The 22,622-nt window shown below is 48.2% G+C and overlaps 1 long non-coding RNA gene across 10 annotated transcripts; it reads right to left on the bottom strand.

Moving 5' to 3' along the window:
- Positions 1-414: 414 nt before the first annotated feature.
- LOC135967485 (uncharacterized) lies at positions 415-22,349 on the bottom strand. Of its 10 annotated transcripts, none has more exons than XR_010581638.1 (5): positions 21,941-22,349; positions 18,685-18,844; positions 14,643-16,295; positions 12,003-13,550; positions 415-753 (listed from the first exon to the last, which is right to left on the bottom strand). It is a non-coding gene; the product is annotated as an uncharacterized lncRNA (long non-coding RNA). The 10 variants fall into 10 exon arrangements; XR_010581637.1 differs by lacking the exon at positions 415-753 and adding an exon at positions 10,445-11,479; XR_010581641.1 differs by lacking the exon at positions 415-753 and having other exon boundaries at positions 13,272-13,550; positions 14,643-15,332; positions 15,971-16,295; positions 21,941-22,337.
- Between the last annotated feature and the right edge of the window lie 273 nt (positions 22,350-22,622).

The following is a 22,622-nucleotide window of genomic DNA, read 5'->3' as shown; positions in this document are numbered from 1 at the left end:
TTTGGGGAGCCATGGGAAAACAGACTCCGAACCTTCTCACAACACCTGTTCAACCGCATAGAAGAAAATAACTTGTCTCCTCATGTGCTTTCATTTACCAAAATAAACTCCAATTAAAACAAAGATTCATAAGTAAAAGTTAGCAATAAATGTAGTAGGTTAAAATACCATTGTTGTTTTCTTTTTATTTTGTAATCATTGAGTGGAGAATATATTTAGAACCATAAACTGAAACTCAGAATCCACAAAGGGAAATAGTTGTGAATTTAATAACTTAGATATTAAAGACCTTTGTATGCCCAAAATATCACCATGAATAAAGATTAAAAGTAAAACAAAATGTTTAAAAATATTTGTACTCATTTAACAAAGTATTAATTTCCTTGACAAAGAAATTGTCATGAATCAGGAGAATTAAAATACTGACAATTTTTATTAAGGAAATTAACAAAGAATTTTGATGAACAGATCATGGGAAAAGGGCAGATGGTCAATACACAGATGAGGATGTATTCAGCATCAACTGTTGGCTAGGCGAACACTGTCCATCTCACGTTCCATGCAGAGCAGTGGTTGCAGCCACGGGTCTTCCGGAGAACATGCCTGGGTATGAACCGTGGCTCCACAGTTGTGATGGCAAACAGTCCTGCCATGAAAAGAAGCAGCACTCTCGGCGGTGAGATGGAGACCACCCACTCCAGAGGCATTGTGCTCATGAGGGGCCTGGGCAGGAAGGACAAGTCCTCACATTTCCTGACAAGAAATGATCCATCTCTCAGGAAGGCTTGAGTTTCCCCTCCCAGGACAGCCACTCCAGTTACAAGGATTGAACAGTATGTAAGACCAATAAGAAAAGGAATGCAAGGCCATTCCACTTTTAGGAAAAAAGGGCTCCAAGGCCAGAAGATCGCCTAAGCAGGCCTGGAGGTCCTTTCCCAGGGGGACCTTTTTCTTTCTTAAAGGAAGCCCACCCCACCTAGGCAAGATCTGCCCACAACCCAGGCTCCCAGACATGCTCTACTCCTCCCCCAAACCATGAGCTCGTGCGTGGAGATGCTCTCGGAGAAGGACCACCACATTAATTAGAGTTGTTCAGCCTGGGGAGAATGCCAGCACAAACTCTTCCTGGAAATATATTTTATTTAGGGAAAATAAACTCAGAAATGACATCAAGATGGTAAAATGAGCATATTGACCTCCTTTCCTTCCATATCCCTTAAAATGACAGAACATATCCCACACCTGCACACACATTAATGCATCACATACTTCTACACACACCCACATACACTCACACCTACACACATCACACACTGCTTCACATATACTCACACCCACACACACTCTCTCACATTCACACATACACACTCACACACTCCTAATGTATGCTCATACACACCTACGCACATTCACACATGCCTGCCTGCACACACGCACACTCACATGCACATACGCTCACGTCCATACGGTCATAGCTAAATATCTTGGGTGGCTTCTCCCACAGAGCCTGTTAACTTTTCCTGCAAGTTTTCTTTACCTAAACACTTCTTTAATATTCTTACTTGATTTTATGAAGTTTATACATATACATGGTGTTTTTAAGAAACAGGAAAGCTCTAAAATATTGCTGAGAGGAATTAAAAACCTGAATAAATGGAACAATATACTCAGATTATTGGAACAGAAGATTTAATATTGTTAACATGACAATTCTCCCAAAATCAAAATGTGTGGATTCAACACAATTCCAATGAAAATCCTAACAGGCTGTATTGTAGATATTGGCAAGCTGATTCTAAAATTTATATGGAAATGCAAATTGTCTAAATTAGCCAATCAGGTATGAAGAAAAAGAACAAACTTGGAGGACTAATACTATCTGATTTTAAGACTTATTATAAAGCTACAGTAATCCAGACAATGTGATACTGGCATCAAAGCAAACAGACCAATGGAACAGAACAGAGTCCAGAAGGAAATTCACAACACACACAGACAACTAAGCTTCAACAAAGGCAACTGCAAAGCAGGTCATTGGAGAAAGGATAGTTTTCAACAAATGGTGCTGAAACAATTGAATATCCATATGTGTGCACACACACACAAATGAGCTTCTATCTGCTCCATGCCTGGAACCACATGAAAAATCAGCTCAAAATGAGTGGCAGACCTAAGTCTGAAACTTAAAGCGATAATACGTCTAGGAGAAAACATTTGTGACCTCGGATATTGGGTTAACAAATTGGATTTCATCAGAATTAAAACTCCCTTTTTCAAAAGGCACGGTTGAAAGAATGACAGTGAAATGATGAACGCAGAACTCAATAACTAGAAAAACAAACAGCTCCACAAAAACTATGGTCAAAATTCCATAGAGCATAGTATGCGAAGGGAAGGGGGCCGAGAGCTTCACAGTGGAGTAAGCTGACAAACACTCTGTCACCAGGAGATGAAGGTCAACATCAGCAGAGATGAGTCGTGTTGATAGTATGTGGCCTTGATGTTATGTGACGAGAATGGCACTTTACCTCTGTGGTCTCCTCCCCAGAACCCGTAACCTCTAGTCTATTTGATACAACTCTCCATCAGAGTTGGGCAGGCATCTGGAAGCTTCAAAGGGAAAAGCAAGTGAAACCTACAGATGGCTGTAGGTCTTTTAAAACTCCACCAAAGACAAGAAGAAAATATACTTGAAAAATACATCAGTTAGGCATGGTGGCTCATGCCTGTAATCCCAGCACTTTGGGAGGCTGAGGTGGGTGGATCACCTGAGGTCAGGAGTACAAGACCAGCTTGGCCAACATGGTGAAACCCCGTCTCTACTAAAAATACAAAAATTAGCCAGGCTTGGTGGCAGGTGCCTGTAATCTCAGCTACTTGGGAGGCTGAGACAGGAGAATTGCTGGAACCCAGGAGGCAGAGGTTGCAGTGAGCCAAGATCTCACCACTCCACTCCAGCCTGGGTGACAACAGTGAAACCAAAAAAGAAAGAAGAAAGAAGGAAAGCAAGAAAGCAAGAAAGAAAGGTCAAGAAGGGGTTTGCTGAAACATAAAATATTTTTCACTATCACTGCAGCTTACAAGATTCTCATCACATAACATCAAGGGCACATACTATCCACATGACTTATCTCTGTTGATGTTGACCTACATCTTCTGGGTGAGGAAGTTGGTTAACCTATGAAATTTACTAAAGCATAGTCTCCCAATGTGGTCAAACCTATCTAAGAGCAGAAGAGAAGAGCAGCAGTCTTCTTAGAGTCCCACCTATGTCTAAATCCCATGGCAGTCTAAACGCATGAAACTCAGGAAAGGCCTTCTAGGAGGCGTGGCCAGGTATTCCTGGAGATTGAAAAGGACTGTGGATTTGCAGATCCACATTCATCTGAGAATCTGTATTTTGGAGAAATTATAAAAAAGAAGTTTTGGAGATATAGTGAAAAAAATTAGAACTTCAACTACCAGCTGTATGCAAGACATTTCAGAGTTTTCCATTATTAGTCTTGATTTCCTCTTGTGATTCAAAACCAAATTTCTGATGTCTGCAGACAGCCGACACTGGGACGGCCCACCCTCGTCTCGAGCACGTGTTCCACCCTGGCCTCAACATTGGCTCCAGCCCCAGTGGCCAGCCACCCCTGTCCTGTGTCGTCCCTCTAGGTTCTTGCCCAGGAAAATCCTCAGTTATCTCTAAAGCCAGCTCCTCCTCCTTCCTTCTGTTTCCACACAAAACTCTGGCCTTGATTTCTTTGGGAGGTGTCTCTAGATCACCCTCCCTCTGCATTCCCAAGTGTCATCAAGGCCACCCCTGCCAGACTGCATGCTTTTAAAGCCTTGCTCTGAAGAGCCCCCGCTGCTCCTGGCTGACCCCACCTCCTGTGTGCCTGCCATGTTGCTTCCAGGGACCTCCGCTGTGTGCCGCCATCAAGTCGAGCATTATGTACAGACCGAGTGTCCACTCTGAATGGCATCTCCCCAAACTCCCCTCTCAGGCACCCTGTCCAGAAAGCCTGGCATCCTGATTGCTGCCACCTCTGCCTACAGCACGTTTTGGCCCACGTGACTGCTTGCTGATGATCCTCCTGTCTGCGCTGCTTCTCCTCCTCCCTGCTCCCCTTATTTAAGCTTCCTCAGCCTGCGGGGCGCAGCTTGGATTTCAGCCTAGGCATCTTCCCATTCCTGGAAGCCTAACGCAGTTTCACCCGAGCTCAGAATTTGGTAGTACGGGCCTTTAAATGCTGTTCTTTTGACATAAGGTTGTGCTTACATTTCCTGGTGGACAAGGAAGGGAGATATTTTTATTACCCTGTTTTACAGAAGAGCAAACTGAGGCTCAGAGTGGTTCAGTGACTTGCTCAAGGGGCACCTCAGAAGCCGTGGATTAAGGATTCCAACTCCGACCTCTGAGCTTGTACATTCAGAACTTTTCATCAACCTAGTGTTTGTGCCTACAGTTCCCTGGAGGTCGTAGTAGAAGAAACAAGCCGATGGGAGGCAGGCCACCCTTTGGGCCACGCTCCCAACCTTGTCTGTCTGTTTAATGCTGACCTTTCATGATGTTGTTTGAACAGAGACAAGCTTAAAAACTATGGCCGTGGGCCCTGCTACTGAATGATGTGGGAGTCGGGACAACATCTCTCTCCTAATCTCAGAGGCACGGCACTGCCCAGAGCACAAAGTGGGTACCAGGTACCTGCTCATAGGGTTGTCATTTAAGCTGAAAATTGGGCAGAGAAAGGATGGCATCCTCAGGAACTCACACCTAAAAACCTAGCCAGTGATATGTAGTGGTTTTAAACATGCCCCAAATTCCCTGGCTCTCACTCGTGAGGGGTGCGGTCTATCTCCTCACTGCTCCTTGCATCTGGGCTCCATGACTTTGTTGACAAATAGAACATGGTGAGGGCGGGGCACTGTGCCAATTTCTGAGTAGGTCCAGACCTACTTTCCTTTAGGAAAGGACAGCTTCCATGTCCTGCCTCCTAGATGTGCTCTTGCAGCCCAGCTTCATGCCAAGGGGAAGCCACAGCCCCCAGCAATCCCACCACAGAGAGAGCAGCAATATGCTCACACCATCCTGGAAGCCGAACTGCCCATCCCGTCTAGTAGACACGCAGGCAAAGGGCTAGCAGGGAGAGCTGTTCAGGCCGAGTCCTGCCCAAGTTGCAGATTCCTGGGCAAAATAACTGATTAATATTGTTTTAAGCCACTAAATTTTGGGGTGGTTTGTCACATGGCCGTAGATCATCAGAGCAGATGTCATTGGCAACAGGACAGAGAAGTGAGAGGAAAGAAAGCCCAGAGAAACTACAACTGTATCAGTCGGCTCGGCCACCAGGCTCATCACCAGGTACTGGGTCGCATTGACGGCAGGCAATCACTTCTTACAGTGCAGGAGGCCGGGGGGCCAGGGTGGGTGCCAGTAGATCCAGTGTGTCGTGGGGACTGGCTTCCCAGCTTGGAGATGGCCATCTCCTCCCTGTGCCCCTCTGCACCTATCTGTGACCAAATCTCCCCTTCTTACAGGGAGTCCAGCCAGATTGGCTTAGAGCCCACCCTCACAGCCTCGTTTTAACTCAAGTACCTCTGCTAAGACCCTATTTCCAAATAGGGTCATCTTCTGAGGTGCTGGAGGTTAGGACTTCAGCAGATCCTTTCTGAGAGGGCGCTGTTCGGCCTATACCACTGGGATGATGAGGGGTGAGAGCAGCTTTTAGCACTCTCATATGAACGCATAAATAAAGTGCCTCCTAATAAGGCAGGTGCCCCTCTAGGGAGGGGATTTACGAGCTCAGCTTGGCTCGTTTTCAAGAGCCACCTCTCTGAGGGCAGAACCTGCAGCTCGCACAGGCCTGGGATCTCCATGGACATGAAGGTGCCCAAGACTGCAACCTCCCTGAGAAGGAACAGGCCCTGCCACTTACCCTGTTGGCATTCTGACATCACAAGACAGCTGACCGTTTTACTGAGCACTTAGTACATGGTACATGCCGCAGCAGCTCTACGTAGATGCCCTGTGTAATCCTTGCAGTAACACTGGACAGAGGGATGAGATTTGATGCCCGTTCTGCCAGTGGGGAGACAAGCACAGTAGGGTCTTCTGGCTAAGGAGGGACAGGGCCAGGCTGCAAGCCCAGGCAGCACAGCTTAGAGACCCTGCCCTTAGCAGCCACACGGCGCTGCTGGTGGGGAGTGTCTCAGTGCCCGGCACCGAAAGCAGAAAGGAAGAAGAAAAGGGGAACAGTTCTCTGAAGCAGTTTTCATCTCCACATTCTGAATGAGAACATTCAGACCTGAGAAACAAAGAAAGTGACCTTACGGATTCATATTTAAAAACATGCATTAAACCCTTAAATTGCGCCTGGCAGGTTTTGAGGTGCAAATTACCATTGGTGATGTGGAGACACTGGCCTACGCCCTTCCAGCAGATGATTTTAAGGGTGAGAAACAATAAAGAAATTAACATAGAAAATGTAGATAAATTGCAATAAATCCTAGCGAAGAAATAAAGAGTGTGGCAAAGGACTACAACACAGAAGAGATCATTAGATAGAGTCGTTGGGCAGGGGATTGTGTATAAAGGCGAGAGAGGTGTGCACTGGGCCAAGGTCTCACCCCTAAGTCCGCTGGTCCATTAATTACATCAGTGGTCCTCAAGCAGCCTCATGCATCAGAATCGCCTGGGTGGGGCGGCTTGTGAAACAGACTGCGGGGGCCTCACCCAGAGTTTCTGACTCAGCAAGCGGGTGGGGCCCGAGAATGTGCATTTCTAACAATGCTGATGTTCCTGATCCAGGGACCCCAGTTAGAACCAGTTGTAACCCCCCATTAAAGTCTCCTTTCTCCATTCTCTCATGTTCAGGATGTCCTTCTTAAATGTCACAACAAGGAAAGCAGGGAGAGCGGACTTCAGGTAAGTCAGCCTCTTCCCAACGCGGTGCTCCCAGGCCACGTGTCCCGGCGGCCGGATGGGTGGCTTCCGTAGACACAGGAGCACTCACAGTGAATAACGGCCCCGGCAGAGCAGCGGCTTCCGGAGACTGATGATCTCATCAGCCCAGACATGAAGGGCTGCCCCAGCTTTCCAGGAACTGCTCTTTTCTGCTCACATAAAAATAGCCATTTCTCATAAACTATTTAGTGGGGCTCGGATCACATCAGGAACCATTAGCCACATGAAATGGGAGCTTTGTTGTTGGTTAGAGGAAGTAGATGGAAGGGAGGAATCAAAGCCAAAGTCACATTTCCCTCATTATATTTCAGGGAAAGGAGGCATTTTAGTTCTTGATCAGCCGGTGTGAACTAAGTGCCCAGCTGGGAGCAGTGAGGATGAGCTGAGTGCAGGGCTGGCCTCTACCCCTAGCCGGCTGGCACGGGGCAGCAGGAGGGGCCTGGAGTACACAGTACTCCATTCCCCATCACCCCCTCAGGCTGAGACGAGCCTGTTCTCTGCCTTCCCTTTGAAATTCTACATTGCAAGCAGGTGATTCTCTGCTCAATTTAACCTGGCTGTGGTATCGCCAGAACCCCAGTGAGTTTCCCACTTCTACATCCTGTCCTACACAGTGTTCTAAAAGCACTCTGAAAAAGAAAAGAAAAGAAAAAAAGCCTGTTCCTCAGATTGGATTTGCAAGGGGAGATCCCTAGAAGCTCTAGGACTTGCAGCATCGTGTGCTTGCAAATTTGGAAGGTTTTTTAGAAATTTAATGTGGACACATAAATTGCATAAACAGGCTATGTGTGTGTGTGCAGGCACGCGCCCCTTACGTGACTTCTTTTGAAAGCGTTTTCAAGCATTCCTTCCAAATGTTAATGCTGCTGTGTCCACTACTCCCAGGCCCCAGCATACATGTTTAAAAAAATGGATTTCCACTGCTTTATTTGTTTGTTTAGACAGGTCTTTTTGTTTCACACTCACACTACGCATGAGCGTCTCTTAAATATAAAAATTTAGTCCACCTCAATCTTTCCTTTTTTTTTTTTTGGCCGGGTCCTCAGGAAACAACGTTGCTCAGATCATCTAGGACTCAAATCAGGTGAGGGGTAAGAGGACTGTCAGCTCTCCATCTAAAATACATCTAAACTTCTTTATTAGGTGATGATATTTGAGGCTTCTTCCAAGAACTTTGAACTAATCTTAGGTGTCATCAGAAAATGTGGACATCTTTGCTGAGACGTGAAATGTATGCAAGCCCTGTGGGTTTACCACAGTGGTTCCTGCCACGTGGTGCCTCCCTGTTCACTAAGTCTGCAGCAGCCTCCCCTGTAAAGCTGGTGCCTGCTATCAGGTGCTGTGGCAGTTCAAGGAGAGGACCATCCCTTGTACACCATCACATCCTGATGCATTAACTCGGGTGACAGTTCTACCTTTAGATCTCAAGTCCAAGCAAGGAGGAGGCGTGAGGGCCATGCCTCTCGATGGCGGAGAATACTGACTGTATTCTTTAGGATCCACCAGAAAAACAGAACCAGCGGGTGTGTAAACGTAGGGAAAGAAGAGCTGGCTCACATGAGGAGAGACACGGACGGGTCCCCAGATCTGCTGTTTTCAAGGTGGAAACCCCTTCAAATTTCCAGTTTGAAGTCTGGTAAGCTTAAGACTCAAGAAACTGATGTTCAGTTTGAGTCTGAAGACAGGAGAAGACCCTTGCCTCAGCTCGCACAGTCAGGTGGACATTCCCTCTTACCCAGCCATTTTGCTCTCTTTAGGACCTCTGTGAGCTGGATGAGGTCTCCTCCTTGGGGAAGCCCCTGCTTTACTAAGTCCACCAATTCAAATGCCAGTGTCTTCCCGAAACACCCTACACACATGCCCAGAATAATGTTTGGCCGAATATCTGGGCATCCTGTGGCCCAGCCAAGTTGAAACATGAAATTAACCGTCATACTAGGTATGCGAGAGGTCACGGGATGCCCCCTGATGCAATGCCCTAGACAGGGTTGTGGGGTTCACTGGACATCTGAGAGGCAGCAGGATCTACAGGTGCTGTAGACTCTGCTTAGGGAGCAGCTTCACCTGCCAAAGCTCCTGGCCCAGCCCCAGACAGTTCTCAGGAGCTGCGGCCACACCACCATGGTCACCTCGCCCCGGCCCAGCCACATGCATTCAAACTTTCCAGACCATTCTCTCGAGACTTCCCTGTAGCTTGTGTGACCAGGTACTGCTCTGAGCTGTGTTTCCACCTGATGTAGCTGTGGTTCAAGGCAGTATTGGCTGGTGGGGCTCAGTCACACCTTGGAGGTCAGAGGTCAGCTCCACCAGCCACCTGGCCACCTGCCATCCACATGCCAGGGTAGTTGTATTCCCATAACCCACATGCTCAGCAGCCACTTCTCCAAATGTGCTGGTCTTTATGGAACACAAAACACTGATGGCCTGGGTTGGGCTTCGGAGACATCTCTGCAACTCTGCATGAATGTATTCCAGCCTCTTAACAGGATATGGAAGGCTTGAGGTTCAAAACTTTTCTAGTTCTTTCTCAGCACTAACTTTTCAGGGCCCTTCCCTACATTTCCCCAGGACCCTGAGGAAGTCAGCACCCCAGGCCACAAGAGGCTTCAACCTCCTGTCCAGCTGTGGAGCAGAATGTACCCCGCAAAGGGGACATCCATAAGCTGGAAAGTCCCGTGGCTTCCCCAGGCTTGAGAAGCTTCATCTCCAGTGGAGATGGTTGAGAGAGGTAGTGAGGGGCCTCCTTCAAGCCTCTCATCCACCAAGATGAGGGTTCAGACGGCAGCAAGCCTGTTGTAAGAAAGCATCCGTCTGGTTCCTGCAGCACACATAGCAGTCTGCATAGTGAGCCTGGGTGCAGGTGGGCATGGGGGCTGCAGTGCTGAGCCCAGCCTCCATTCCCCTCCTACAGCTGGGCTCCTGGAGGTGGGGGCACCGTCCTCCCCCACAGCAGAGTCACAGGATGTGTGTCTGATTTCCACCCTTTGTTATCTGAAGGGTTTTATGTCTACTTTCTCTGTGGGGGTTTCTCCTCAGCATTAGAGACAAAAAGCAGAAGTAGCCACACCTCGTGGCTGGAAAGAGACAGAGACTGTCAAGCCTGGCCCAGGGCTCCCCACCTGGGACTCCACAGGTTCCCCATTCCCGGCCCTCCTCCCCACCCCACCAACTCTTCCTCATTCTACCTTCCTCACCCCATATCCCCTCCTCCTCCCCACCCCAGCTCACCTCCCCTACCTCCCAGTCTCTTTGCTCCCAGCCCTCCTCCCTGGTCCCATCTCCCCTATCCCTCCCTGCACCTGGAGAGGAAGGTGGCTCTGTGCCCACACCTCATACCTGGGGTGGAGATCCCTGGCTGTTGCCAGGCCAGCCTTTCCTGCACTCTGGAAAGGGGCACTCCAGCATGTTCTCTGCAGCTGCCTGGACATGTCTGCTATCTGTGGTCCATTACTCTGGTGAGAGGGGTACCCAGCTTCTGCAGTGCCGGCCCCTGACTGCCCTCCCACATGAAGCCCTCTTCCCCTGCCAGGGCTGCGGCTCCCTCAAAGCCTAGAACTGTCCCTCCCCATGTCTGTACTTCAGCCCCTAGACCTGAAACCAACCTTGAAGTTCCTCCCCAGGTCAGCTCCTCCTCACTGCTGGTCACCAACCCTGGACACCGGCCACTTTCCTGAGGCCAAGCCCCTGTGCTGCCATCCCCAACTTCACCTTGCCACTGAGAGATGCCTCCCCAAAAAAAGGAATGGTAGGGGTCCAGGGCAAATTCCAGTTCCCAACCCTGGAAGATGGACAAACAAGGGCTCCTTGAAATGTTTTAGGTGGCTGTCCATCCAGATGAAAAACAAACTCAAGCTCCAAACTTCACTGAGCCCCTCTGATGAGGCCCAGTGCCAGAAGGGAGCAAAAGTGCGTTCAAGACCACACCTATGAAGGGCAGGGTGGCACCAGGCTCCGAATTCCTGCATCCAGACATCTCTGTTACTTTCTAACAAAGCCATAGGTGCCCATAGGATTCAAACTCGGGTCTGCAGCTCCAGCAAGCAGGGAGCCCCTCACTTGGCAGGAGATGCTCAGTGTGACTGAACAGATGAACTTCCTTCTCTGGATCGCCCAGGGACGGCCGCACGCATTTGTGGATTTAGCTTCCAGACTCCTGCTGTCCTGCCCTCGTGCATGGCTGATCATCTGAGCTACTGATTAATATTTTTTAAAGTCAAATTTATCAGCACATGTCAGGGTTGGAAATTCTATCTGTCCTCCATATGCCGGGCATCATTCCACAGCAGCTGGATGGGGGGCAAAGCTTAATCTCTTGGAACCTGCATAATATCTTTATAGAGGTACAGCTGGGTGAATGTCATAAAAATGTTCAGTTGTGGGTGCTGGGATGTCAGATGCCTTGCGTGCCTCTTTACTGCCAGGACACACTCCAGGAAAACCCCTGGTGTGCTTGAGACCACATGACACACAGAGAATGCAGGCAGCACCGCCTTGCCTCGGAAAGCTGAAGCATTTTCAATCTTAATCCTGCAAAAAAAATTAAAAACGACTGCCTTGAGAATGTGGTGGATACTGCCCCTACACCTGGGTGCTGAGCCGAGATTTATTTAGAACTTAGGAAAAGTCTCTTGAATGGGGAGGGCTTTTGTTCATCCCTTCGTTTCTCTGGATGACTATGGAACTCATTTTTCTGTGTTTTCCCACAAGGGTTGTCTACCCCTGCCATTTGTTTTTTCTTTGTTATTTCTACAGAGGCAGAGCTGACTGCTGCCTTAGACACTTTCGACAAATATCCCTGGAGCTAAAACCAGCCACACTCAGGAACCAAGCTCCTGCTGTCTGCTTGGGTAACCATCAAGTTCACTTTGCTCCCTGCATACCTGCCATGCACTGGGTTCATGCATTGTTCTTTTCAAACCTATGAGATGGGGTTATGCTTGGGCACAGGGGCAATCAGCACCCACTAGATGTGACAGGTGAATCTATTACCTGCTCCACATAACATATTCCCCAACATTCATAGCTTAAAACAACAGTAATCTTTTATCACCTCTCACAGTTCCTATGGGTCAGAAATTTGGACAAGGAGTGGCAGGATGGCCTGTCTTTGCTCTATCGTGTCTTCAGAGACAGGGACCATCTGAAGGATGTTTCCTTGTAGATCTGGTGGCCCATGCTGGTTGTCAGTTTTTGGCTGGAACGCCCACACATGGCCTCTCTTTGTGCCCTGGGCTTCCTCAGAAGATAGCGGCTGGGTTTTAAGAGCAAGTGTCTTAAGAGTGAAAGAGACAAGAGACCAAAGCAGAAACTGTAATAACTTTGATGATCTGGTTACAAAAGGCACACACCACCACCTCTGTCATATTGTATTGATTCAAACAATTATAAAGGCCTGCCTATGTCCAAAAAGAGGGAACACAGCACCCCCCACCCAGTGGAGGATGGGCTATAGATCGGTGTGATCAACTTTGGAAAATACAGTCTACCACAATGGCAGACAAGCAGAGCCAACTGTCGAATCCATCTCCTGCAACCAACACTATGCAGCTGCAGTGCAGTGTCTGTCAGCCTTGCTTAATGTCTTTCCAAAGCTCAGTTCTACGTCAAGACAGTCTCTGTGATTCTATTCAGTAAAGACTGCTTCACCTGAGTCCTCTCTTGGGATTGCTTTTGTGCTTCTCTAAGATTAATATCCGGAATTTTAAAAAAAAGGAAGAAAAATAGCCAATGCCTTCAAGATCTCCCTTCTCTGAATCATTACCGATTGGGCTAATGACCACTGATAGTAATTGGAATTCCTCTGAGCCGATGGCCAGCACTGTACTGAGTAATTGCTGGCATATTGTTTCACTATGCTCAAGGTCTGCGCGGTGGAAATAGCTCATCACAAAGACGCATCACCCACCAGAGAGGCCACACTGCACAACAGCCTGCCTGGGGCAACTACCTCTGCAGCCACTGGGAGCTCCACCTGGAGCTGAGCTGCTCCCAATGACCATCCTCCTGTTTCTCCAGACACTCTGATGGTCGCTATCTCAGTGGGGCATGTGCTGGGTATGGGGTAAGTGGGCCCCCATGATCTAAGCCCCAAATCATGCCTCTGCAATGTTCCTTGCATGATTGGCATGGCCCAACCAATCCAAAAAAACCAGGCCCTGGGTGATGAGGCTTTTCTGTCTACCCACTAATTACAGTTTTTAGTGAGCTGTGTCTGGCCACAATTTCAAAATTCCATTCTGACAGCCTACACCATGGTCTCCAGCACGGGAGTCCTTTACCGCGCCTCAGCGTGCGGGATCAGGTAACACAGACAGATAGATCAAGGCTGTTGACAGTCTTTAATGAAGTGGTGGGGGCCAGAGCCGGACGGCTAGTCTCCAGGTCTTTATCTTGCATGGTGCAGGCCGCACGGGAGACGCAGTTGGTGGATCACAGAGGCATAACCCTGGGCACACAAACACTCAAATGACCTGACTCTCCTGGTTCTACAGAAGCAAACCGGCGAGACTCACGGCTGACAGCACAGGGCACGGAGGATTTATGACTTCTTTCCGGCAGATTCTTATTCGCCTTGAAGAATCCAACAGAGGGCCGCTGCCTGGAGGAACCCACACGCTGTCAGGCATTAATCAACTCTGCAGAAAACCCACCAAGGACACTCTGTTGCAAGGGGACAGCTTTGAACTCCAGCTGCCACAGCTGGGGGAACATTTGATAGTGGAAAACAATAAACAGCAGGGGAGGGAAGGTCATCTGGCTGAGAGTATTTAAGAACCTTCCCCTAGAGGCAGTAGCAGACAACGCATTTACATCTGATTGTCTCTCTTCCTGAATGGTCAGTTTCTGCCTGATACTGACGAGGGACAGAAACAGAATCCAGAACCCCAGGGCTGGACAAAAACACTCTGTTTTTTAGAAGACTTTGAACAACAATGAGAGACAAAGAATTCCCCGTGGCTATTCTGCCAGGAAGTGACCCACCAGTGAAGGTTGCAGAAAAAAAGACATCCAGGGCTCAAGACCACGGAGGGAGATATTGTCAGGGCCCCAGCCTCTCTTGCCTCAGGTCTACTGATGCTCTTGGGGCTGGGGGAATGCTGACGTCGTCCAGGGGTAACTGGATCGAACCGCCACTCTGTGCACGCATTAAGGCAGTGAACCGCACAGTGCCATTTCTACCAGGTGGTACTGGCTTTTTTTTTTCCTCTGGCCATACTGCTTTCTTGGTGGAGTCTTTACCAAACCACCCCTTCTTAAATCCAATTCACTAAATGTTGCAAGGAGTGTAAACATAAAGACCTGCCCTCCACCATCCAGAAAAGCAGTCCATAAGAGAAGAAGGATGTGCATTTACTTGTGACTAGTGCTGTAACACAGATATAAACACAGTGCAGAAGAAACTTGCAGAGAAGGAAATAAATTCCACGGGGGGCAGACAAGGCCACACACTAAACTCTGTGCCAAATGCCACATGGTCCCTGATCCTAGAATGCTGGGCTCATCAAGATCTTATAGATAGATGTCTATCAGTGACAGTGTTTTCTCTTAATGTTAGTATTTAGTGTCACTGTCAAATATTTTAACCTTGGAAGACCTGTAAGTGACCTGACAAAAGGGATTTGAAGGTGTACTTTATGACCAGGGATGCTTGACTCAGAGGAAGCCGCTGCATGAGGGTGCATCCCCTCACCTGGGCTTCCCATGGGTTCTGATTCAATGAAGAGCAGCAGGTCAGGACTGAGACATGGTCACATTGATGCCAAAGGGATGCCATGCCACCTTGACACTGCCATGCAGACTTTAGGTCCAATTTTCGGCTTAAGGCTCACTTCTTCACAGGTGCTTCTCACTTCAGACACCAGCTACAAGCTCGGGGTCCACAGATCGCCCACACTTCTGCCCAGCTGGTAACAAATTCCCATCAGGGTTCATCGTATACTGGATTCCCATCGAGTTTAATCATACACTGGAATGACTCACAGAAGTCAGGAGAGCTCTGTACTCACAATTCTAAGGGATACATCCCAGGACCATGCAGATGTGAGACACAGAGGGTGAGATTTGGGAGGGCTCCAAATATGAATGAAGCTTTCGTGTCCTCAGGATGTGTCACTGTCCTGGCACATGGATGTACGACCAACCAGGGAAGCTCACCTGAGCTTCAGGTGTCCAGAGTGCCTATTGGAGTCTCAGTACGTAGGCTTCGTTGATTAAATGGCTATGTGATTGAACTCAATCTCCAGCCACATCCCCTCCCCGAGGCCAGACTGATAGGGGCACAGAGCCCTAACTCTCTAGTCGCACGTTGATCTTTCTGGTGTGACCAGTCCCCCGTCCCGAGTCTTCCTGTTCGCATGAATTCTGGTGTGGTCACGGGGGCCTGCCATGAGTAATAAAGACATCCTATCGCTCAGGAAATACCAAGGATTTAGAGGGTCCTTCCCAGGAACCGGAGACAAAGGCCAGCCAAATGCTCTATTATACAATGAAGTCCCAGCCTCAACCTCAGGGTCTCTCACATGAAAGTCTTCTGTCACTCCCTCCGGCTTTTCAGTCTCATGAGACAAAGAAGAAGGAAGAGCACAGTCTGGGTTTCCCAGGCTCCCCCGGAACCCACCCGTCTTCGGACTCCCCAGCAATCCAGACACCTTCGTCTGCAGTGTCACCCCGGTCTCTGGGTTCCTTAGTCTTTGCACGGTCATGAACTGAGCTCCCACGTCATTCCTCAGAGCCAGACTTGCCGCTTCCTAAACAACATGTGCTGGAATCATGCACCTCAGTTTCCAAAACTGGGTTTTGTTTCCAAAGCTTTTTGACAGGCCATTCCCCTTCCACTCCTTCTCTGGTGCTGACTCCCAGAGCCCCTGCTTTAGTCACCTTGCAGTCCCGTGGTCAGCCATGACCCCACTCGCTTATGCCTTTGTCACTTTCCCTCCCTCAGTCTTTCTTCCTGAAAAGGCTTTCTCTGGGCATCTGAGTCCCACCCAGTTTCCCAAGGCTTTCTCAGCTGCTTTTTACCTCTTGGTGAATTTCACAGCCTCCCTCACCCTGCCACTGAAGCAGATGTCCTCGCTCACTTGGCAGTCGGCTTTTGAGATCTGGACTTGACATCACGCTGTTGAGCTGCACACATTAACTTCTGCCAGCATGGGGCCAGTCTTGGAAGAGCTGGGTGGTATTTTCATGTGTGCTGGCAGTCTCAGCTCTTAGGGAAGCAGCTCCCACACTGATGGTGCCCAGGAGTGATTCTCAGTGGATCTGCAGCTGGTTTTACATGGTAGACAATCTCCTTTTTATTCTGATAAAACTCTTGGCTTTTCTTGAACCCTGTTAATATTTCTGCCTAAAAGTAAATGCAAAGTAACCAAATTTACAATCATCTCCAAAAAATAAACTACAACAAAAACTTGACTTTTCCTCTAAGATTTAACATAAAGTTTGAGGTATGTGTCTTCTTCAAGTGTTCATTGAGGGAGGTATTGTTTAATCTATTCTCCATTGCCTGTGATTCTGACATATGCCACAGTTAAACATCTCCAAATGACAAGGAAACAGAACTTCAGCATGCTAATGAAATAACCAGGTGATCTGACTAAACAGAACTGAAGACATGATTGTAAGCTCCGTCAGCATTTTCTTCTAATGGCACCAGGGAGCCCACAGTGCTAACTGTGCAAGCCTCATTATCTAGGCCAGGATAAAAGGACATTCACAATCTCTGGAGTGTCAAATTTCTCTTAATATTCACTTTGGTGGATGTTTCAGCTCCTTTTATTTTTTGATGCTTACTTGTTTTCTAGAAACATCTTTTTAACTTATTTCATCCCAAGAATCTTTGACACGAAATAGGAAAAAAAAGTGCCAACATCTCGAGTGAGTCACCATCAACCAGAAATGAGATATTGCTTTATAAATTCTGTACCAGATCTTTGCATCAGAGCCAGCTTGGGCTACCAGGGCACCCACCGTAGTGCATCCATCTGGTGAGCCGGGTATCCGTGACACAGAGCAAGCCTGGGGAATGTTCACCTGCCCTGGCAGGCCAAACACAGGGGTACTGTATTCTAGGCTCACAGGAAACTACAGCATCATCACAGCCACACTACGTTTTGGAAAAGGGGATACTCAAAATTATGTGCACTTCCTTCCTATGCTTCCTTCCAGAAAGCCCATTCCCCGAGAACAGTTGCAAACCACTAATGGCTCTGATCAATGCATTGTCTTTTTAATTGAAAATTATGCAGAAACCCTTTGCATTTGAATGTTTTTTGTTGAAAGTAACTCAAAATTATGCCATTGAAAGAATATCCTGAGGGTAAACACATCGGGAACCAGCAAAGACTTCCCAGGGGCTCCTGGAATCCTCATTGAAATAACAAGTCCCCATTTTGTGATCCTAACACCACCAGATGGGATCAGGGTGGGTATGCAAGACCTTGGATGTCCCTGGAAGTTCTTCTTCATGCTTAAAAAATCCTTCGAACCACTTTTCTCTTTGCCATTCACTTAGTTCCAAATATTCAGGGAACACAACAGGTGTTCTCTATTCACAGGGGGTTCGAGGTGGCTGGTTTGTGCAGTGGGATCAGAGGTGTGACTTGAGCTGTCCCTGAATAGTCAAAGTACCACATGCGCAGGAAGGAGGCTTGAGCTTTGCTTTTGGTCACCGGGTATTTGCATAAGGACTACTCAGAATTTAGGAGTTAAATCTCTTTTCTTAGTCCCAGCCTGTGATGTGTGAAATGTGACCTGGATTATAATCCAGATTCTTCCAGTAACGCTTGGTGAGAAAGACCTCCAATGAACTGTATATCTCTCTGTGCCTCAGTTTGCTTATCCATTAAATGGGTTTAAGAAGAATGCCTACTGCACAGGGCAGTTGTGTGATTAAGAGGAATAGTTATAAAACTGTTTGCCCCAGTGTAAAGATAAAGAAACAATAACTGTTGATAAAGACAATATCTATCCTTTAATGCTTGTTTCCCAGTGAAAACAACAGGCTTCTCTTCCAATCATTTTGGCAGCCGACCCCAAATTCACCAAGGCGGGCACTGAAATGGATAGAATAGAGAAATGAAAGCAATGGGTTCAGGGGTCAAAAGTGCTGCTGCACACGGGATGAAGACAGACAGCTCTCCAGCCACAGGGAGCCTTTGGAGCTGCCATGGTCCCCAGGGAGCCAGGAGTGCGACTGGACTCTCTTTCCTTGGTGCTGTATCACCTGGGCAGCACCTGATGTAGACTGGGGCTAGGGCCCCGTGGCCCCTTCTGAAAAGAAGATGTAGCCATCTTAGTTAGGCCTGTTTATAGTTTAAGAAAGCCCCTATAGCCACATGGCATTGCTCAACTATGGCCACAGTATGGGCAGAGCCCGCATCCATCCACCGCATCGAGGAAGTGCTTCTGCATGGCCTTTCCTGTCCCCAGGCTCCTGTGCTCTCACTCCTGATTGCCTCATCCACTCGGCAACCCAGAGAACCTAATGCTGGTCAGTTGGGGGCTCCCCTTCCTGAACCATCACGTCAAATACGCAGCAGTCTTGTGACTGCCTTAGAGGGTACAACCTCCTGGACAGGTTGGTGACATTCTACAAGTTCACTGACTATCTTCATTTGGGCACAACCTTTTCTCTAATGCAAACTGGGCATGAACTTAAAAGAATATTGACTCAAAAGCCACCGGTATGCACTTTTCCCCAGGGACCTAACCCCCTTGGAGTGTCCCATGCTTACCTCGTGCCCCAAAACATGATGCAACCCATGGGAAATCGAGTCACTTGCCAGTCACATGAAGGTCCCCTTGTTATTCAGTCAGCACAAACGTCTTTGTGCTGGTCAATACAGCTGCAGGATTCTAGCTTTCCAAGAAGAAGCAAGTTGATGGGAGCAAACCCTGGAAGTGGAAACAGGCAGAAGCTTGTAGTGAGTATTTTCACACGGGGAAGATGGGGCTGGAGTGTTTAGGATGCCAAGGTAAGCAGACACACAAGCAGCCTGCTCATGCATGCACTCCTCACTTCTTCAGCGCCCCAGGGAGAGGGAAAGGGGAGCTGGGCCCTGGGCCAGGGAACCAGAGTCAAGTTTCCGTCGCTCACATGGAGCCAGCTCAACTCAGAGCTCCAGCTGCAGACAGCTTCCCAGGACAGCCCAACCTCAGGGCAGCAGAGACGCTGGGTGGTGAGAAGCAGGCAGAAGGGAAGAGCAGAGTAACATTCATCAGCTTAAAGAGGAATCCATGACTCCCATCTTCCTGGATCATCTTTTCCAAAACTTAGAAACAGTGCAACACAAACCCTGGGGTTGCTAATATTTCAGGAGTCTGTATTTGATTTCCTCCACTTTTGTAAAGCAACATCAAAGTACTGAAATTGACCTTCCTATTCCTCCCAGAACAGGGTGTACTCCCCACCATTCAGAGGCAGAGCCAAACCAAGAATGAAAAACAGCATCCCATCGTCTGGTCCTGCCCAGCAACTTTATCCCAAGCTCAGTGAGATGCTGTCCCGAGAGCTGCAGTCAGGGAGACTCCTCCAGTTTCACAAGCACACCCTCTTGTAATTTCCACCTCTTTGGAGTCGCAACTTGGACAAATTGAAAATGGCACATGAAACATCTCTGTGTCTTTCAAAGGGAGGGAGCATCTCTAATGAGCTTTTGAAAGGAAGCACGGCATCGCCCAGTGGAAAGAAATGTGTAGTGACCACCCAGGCTTGCAGACGAGGCTCTGCCATCAAGCGTGGATACCAACTACTGATTCCACCCGGTCTGACGTTAATTATTAGGAGTCAGGAGATCTACAAATGCACTCAGGGCATCCAGAGAGAGGCAGAATGGTGCTGGATTGGGAGCAAAGGACCTGGTCTCTAATTCTAGTCCCACTTCCTTCCTTCTTCCCCCAGGTCCATGACTCTGGCTTTGAGACAGCTGCTTTCCCAACTCTCGTTCATGGGAAACCCACCCTAGCTGAGCTTCCCACCTCAGCAAACTGGAGGGAACCCATGCCAAGTGCTTCCACGGCCGCGGGGATGAGAGGCCTACGCAAATATGAAATGTGGCATGCAGTCTCGCAGAAGAACATGTTCTCACCAAGAATTGTTACAGAGAGCTGCCTTGTTCAAACGTCCAAACCAGCTTTGGCAAAGGGGATCTCTCTTTCCATATTTGGCCAGAAATATGAGTTGAAAGCAAATGCTATGATTTTGAAATACATGGTGTATTATTTTTGCGAGATAGTCTATCTTTGGTGGTATATTCCACAGCTGATATCCAATACTGTTAAATGTTGAAGTCAGAAGATTTTAAACCAAAATAGGAGATAGCAATTAAGTAATGCTGTGCCCAATCTGTTGCCACTGGAGGCTGGTGCATTATCACTGGTTACAGAGCAAGTGGGGGGTTTGTAACAAATATTAATTATGAGGTGTCCTACCAGGCTCACGTGGGAGAAAGAAAAAGGAAGAGGCTCTGGGATCAGGATGTCTCTCTTCGTTCTCTGCAGATGTTATAAGTGGATCTGGCCCTAAGAAACAATTTCTTGTTTCAAGATGTTCTAGGTTGGCCTTGGCGGGTGAGTGGAGATTTAAAGTCAGGAAACACAGAATTTTGTGCATTCTTTGACACATTTTTTGACCATGTCTGAATTCAAAATGGCCCCAGTTAGACTGGTGCTTTGGAAGTCCTTTTTTTTTTTTAAGACGAGGATATTGAAATAAATTCACAGGCACAATTTTCTCAAGTCAAAAATATAACCTGATGAGTAGCAACTAGATGGGAGGAAAATGGGGTGAACACAGAGTGGCCTTCATAGTGTTGAGATCTGACCTCCCCCTGACGCCACACTCTGTGAGGCAGCTCTGGACTGCAGTCCTGCTTGCTTGCCACTGAGGCATGGCCAGCATCTATAGAAGGCAAAAAGTGTCTGCAAAATGAAAGAGCCAGTGTGACAATGTGGCTCTGTCATTTTACAGACGCTTTTCGACACAGAAAAAGCTCTGGCTGCAGATTTAACGTGAACAACCAGAGGCCAGCAGGGTCAGCACCACCTCCACTCCAGTCTGGTCTGAGTGGTCATGGGGGCTGAGGCTATGACAGCTGACTCTTCATGAAAGCATCTGTCGAGGGGACTGTGTGGATCTTGCTAGATCGACATCTGGTCAAGGGTCTCCATGCTGTAAGATGAATTATACTTTCTTTTTTTCTAGACAAACAGATATCACACAGAGTTTTGGAACAATCCTAACACACCTTCAGACTTTTGGATGAATAAAGTTCTCTACCTGCAAGTCAGCATAGCACAATGAATGCAGTAAGGAAGTCTTGAGTTTCCGTGGTTGGATTCGGACTTCATGGTGAAATGCAAGTAGGTCATTTGCCTAAGTATAAATATGTGATCTCAGTATTGGCCAAAAATGGGTAAAACCTCCTTTGGAAGCAAGGGTGAGAGGAATGGGGTCTGAGAGCTAATTCAGAAGCCCAGAATTCAGCCCTGGATTGCAGGGGCCCCCGGGCCTTTGAAAATGACTGGACATCTCAAGGCTCCCAGGTCCTGGTCAGGTTGAAATCCCTGAGGACTGTGGCTGCAGAAGAGTACAGTGATGGGATGGCATAGGGTAGGTCACTGGCAGAAACCAATTGATGTTTGTTTCTTTATAAGGTAGAATATCAAGATTTGGAGCAGAGATTCTCAAACTTGGCTCACACCAGAATTCCCTGGGCAGCTCTAAAAGGTCCCCATCCCAGGTGTCCTGTCAGATCCATAGAGCCGGAATATGGAGGGGTCCAGTCAGTAGACCTTACCTTTCTCACCCACCATGAGATTTCACAGGGATAGAAACAACCTGTGCATGTATAAGCAGGTTAACTCTCATCAGGTTAAATCAAACCTAGAGGAAGCAAATGACAGACATTTCCGGACCTCCAACCCCCAGGCAATTTTCTTCAGATGATAATGAGTCATTGCCGAGCAAGTGGCACTTCATTCCCCACTCACCTTCCCACAGGGATACAGATGCCGTCAGCCGTGTCCTCCTGTGCCATGTGGGTGTGGGGTGGGGAGGTGGAGATCACTTCTCCCCTGGCCTGCTTCTCGTCTGCTCTATGGAGGATCACACACATATGAAAGGCCCTCTTGAGAACAATTCCAGGCCGCACAAAGCAAATTCAGCAGATGAAACAAGGCTCCACCCTCATGCTTGGGAAGCACTTACTCAAACGTCTACACCCCTGCTCCATGCTTTTCAGGGAGCCCACACGTACACTCCACAACAATGGGATTAGGAGGGGTAGGTAGCCATTTAATCACTTCTGTGTCAGAAAGGAGGCACCGTGCTTTCACACGGAAGATCCAGAGGAGGGGAGACACTTGTCCTCTACCACTGACAATCAAAGAAATGCGGAGGAGTGGAGATCGGTGAGTGCTGGGAGTGGGATTTGAAGCTGGACCTGCTGACGCCACCCCAGCATTCCCTCCACCGATTCTCAGAGCCACCCTGCGGCTAGTGCCCTGGGCGCTGACCTCTGAGAAGGTACTTCCAAGGGCCCGCTGATCTCATCTGAGTGAAAACATTTTTCGGGAGTTCACAAACTGCTTATCTGGCTGGGCTGCCTTTCCACAGGGCCAAGCATGAGATAGGTCAACCCTGGTGGTGGGTTTCTTTGTGGGATTAATCCAA

Source organism: Macaca fascicularis, chromosome 15 (genome assembly GCF_037993035.2).
Source record: "Macaca fascicularis isolate 582-1 chromosome 15, T2T-MFA8v1.1".
Lineage (NCBI taxonomy): Eukaryota > Metazoa > Chordata > Mammalia > Primates > Cercopithecidae > Macaca > Macaca fascicularis.
The sequence above is the reverse complement of the archived record's forward strand: the minus strand, read 5'-3'. Positions and strand labels throughout refer to the sequence as shown.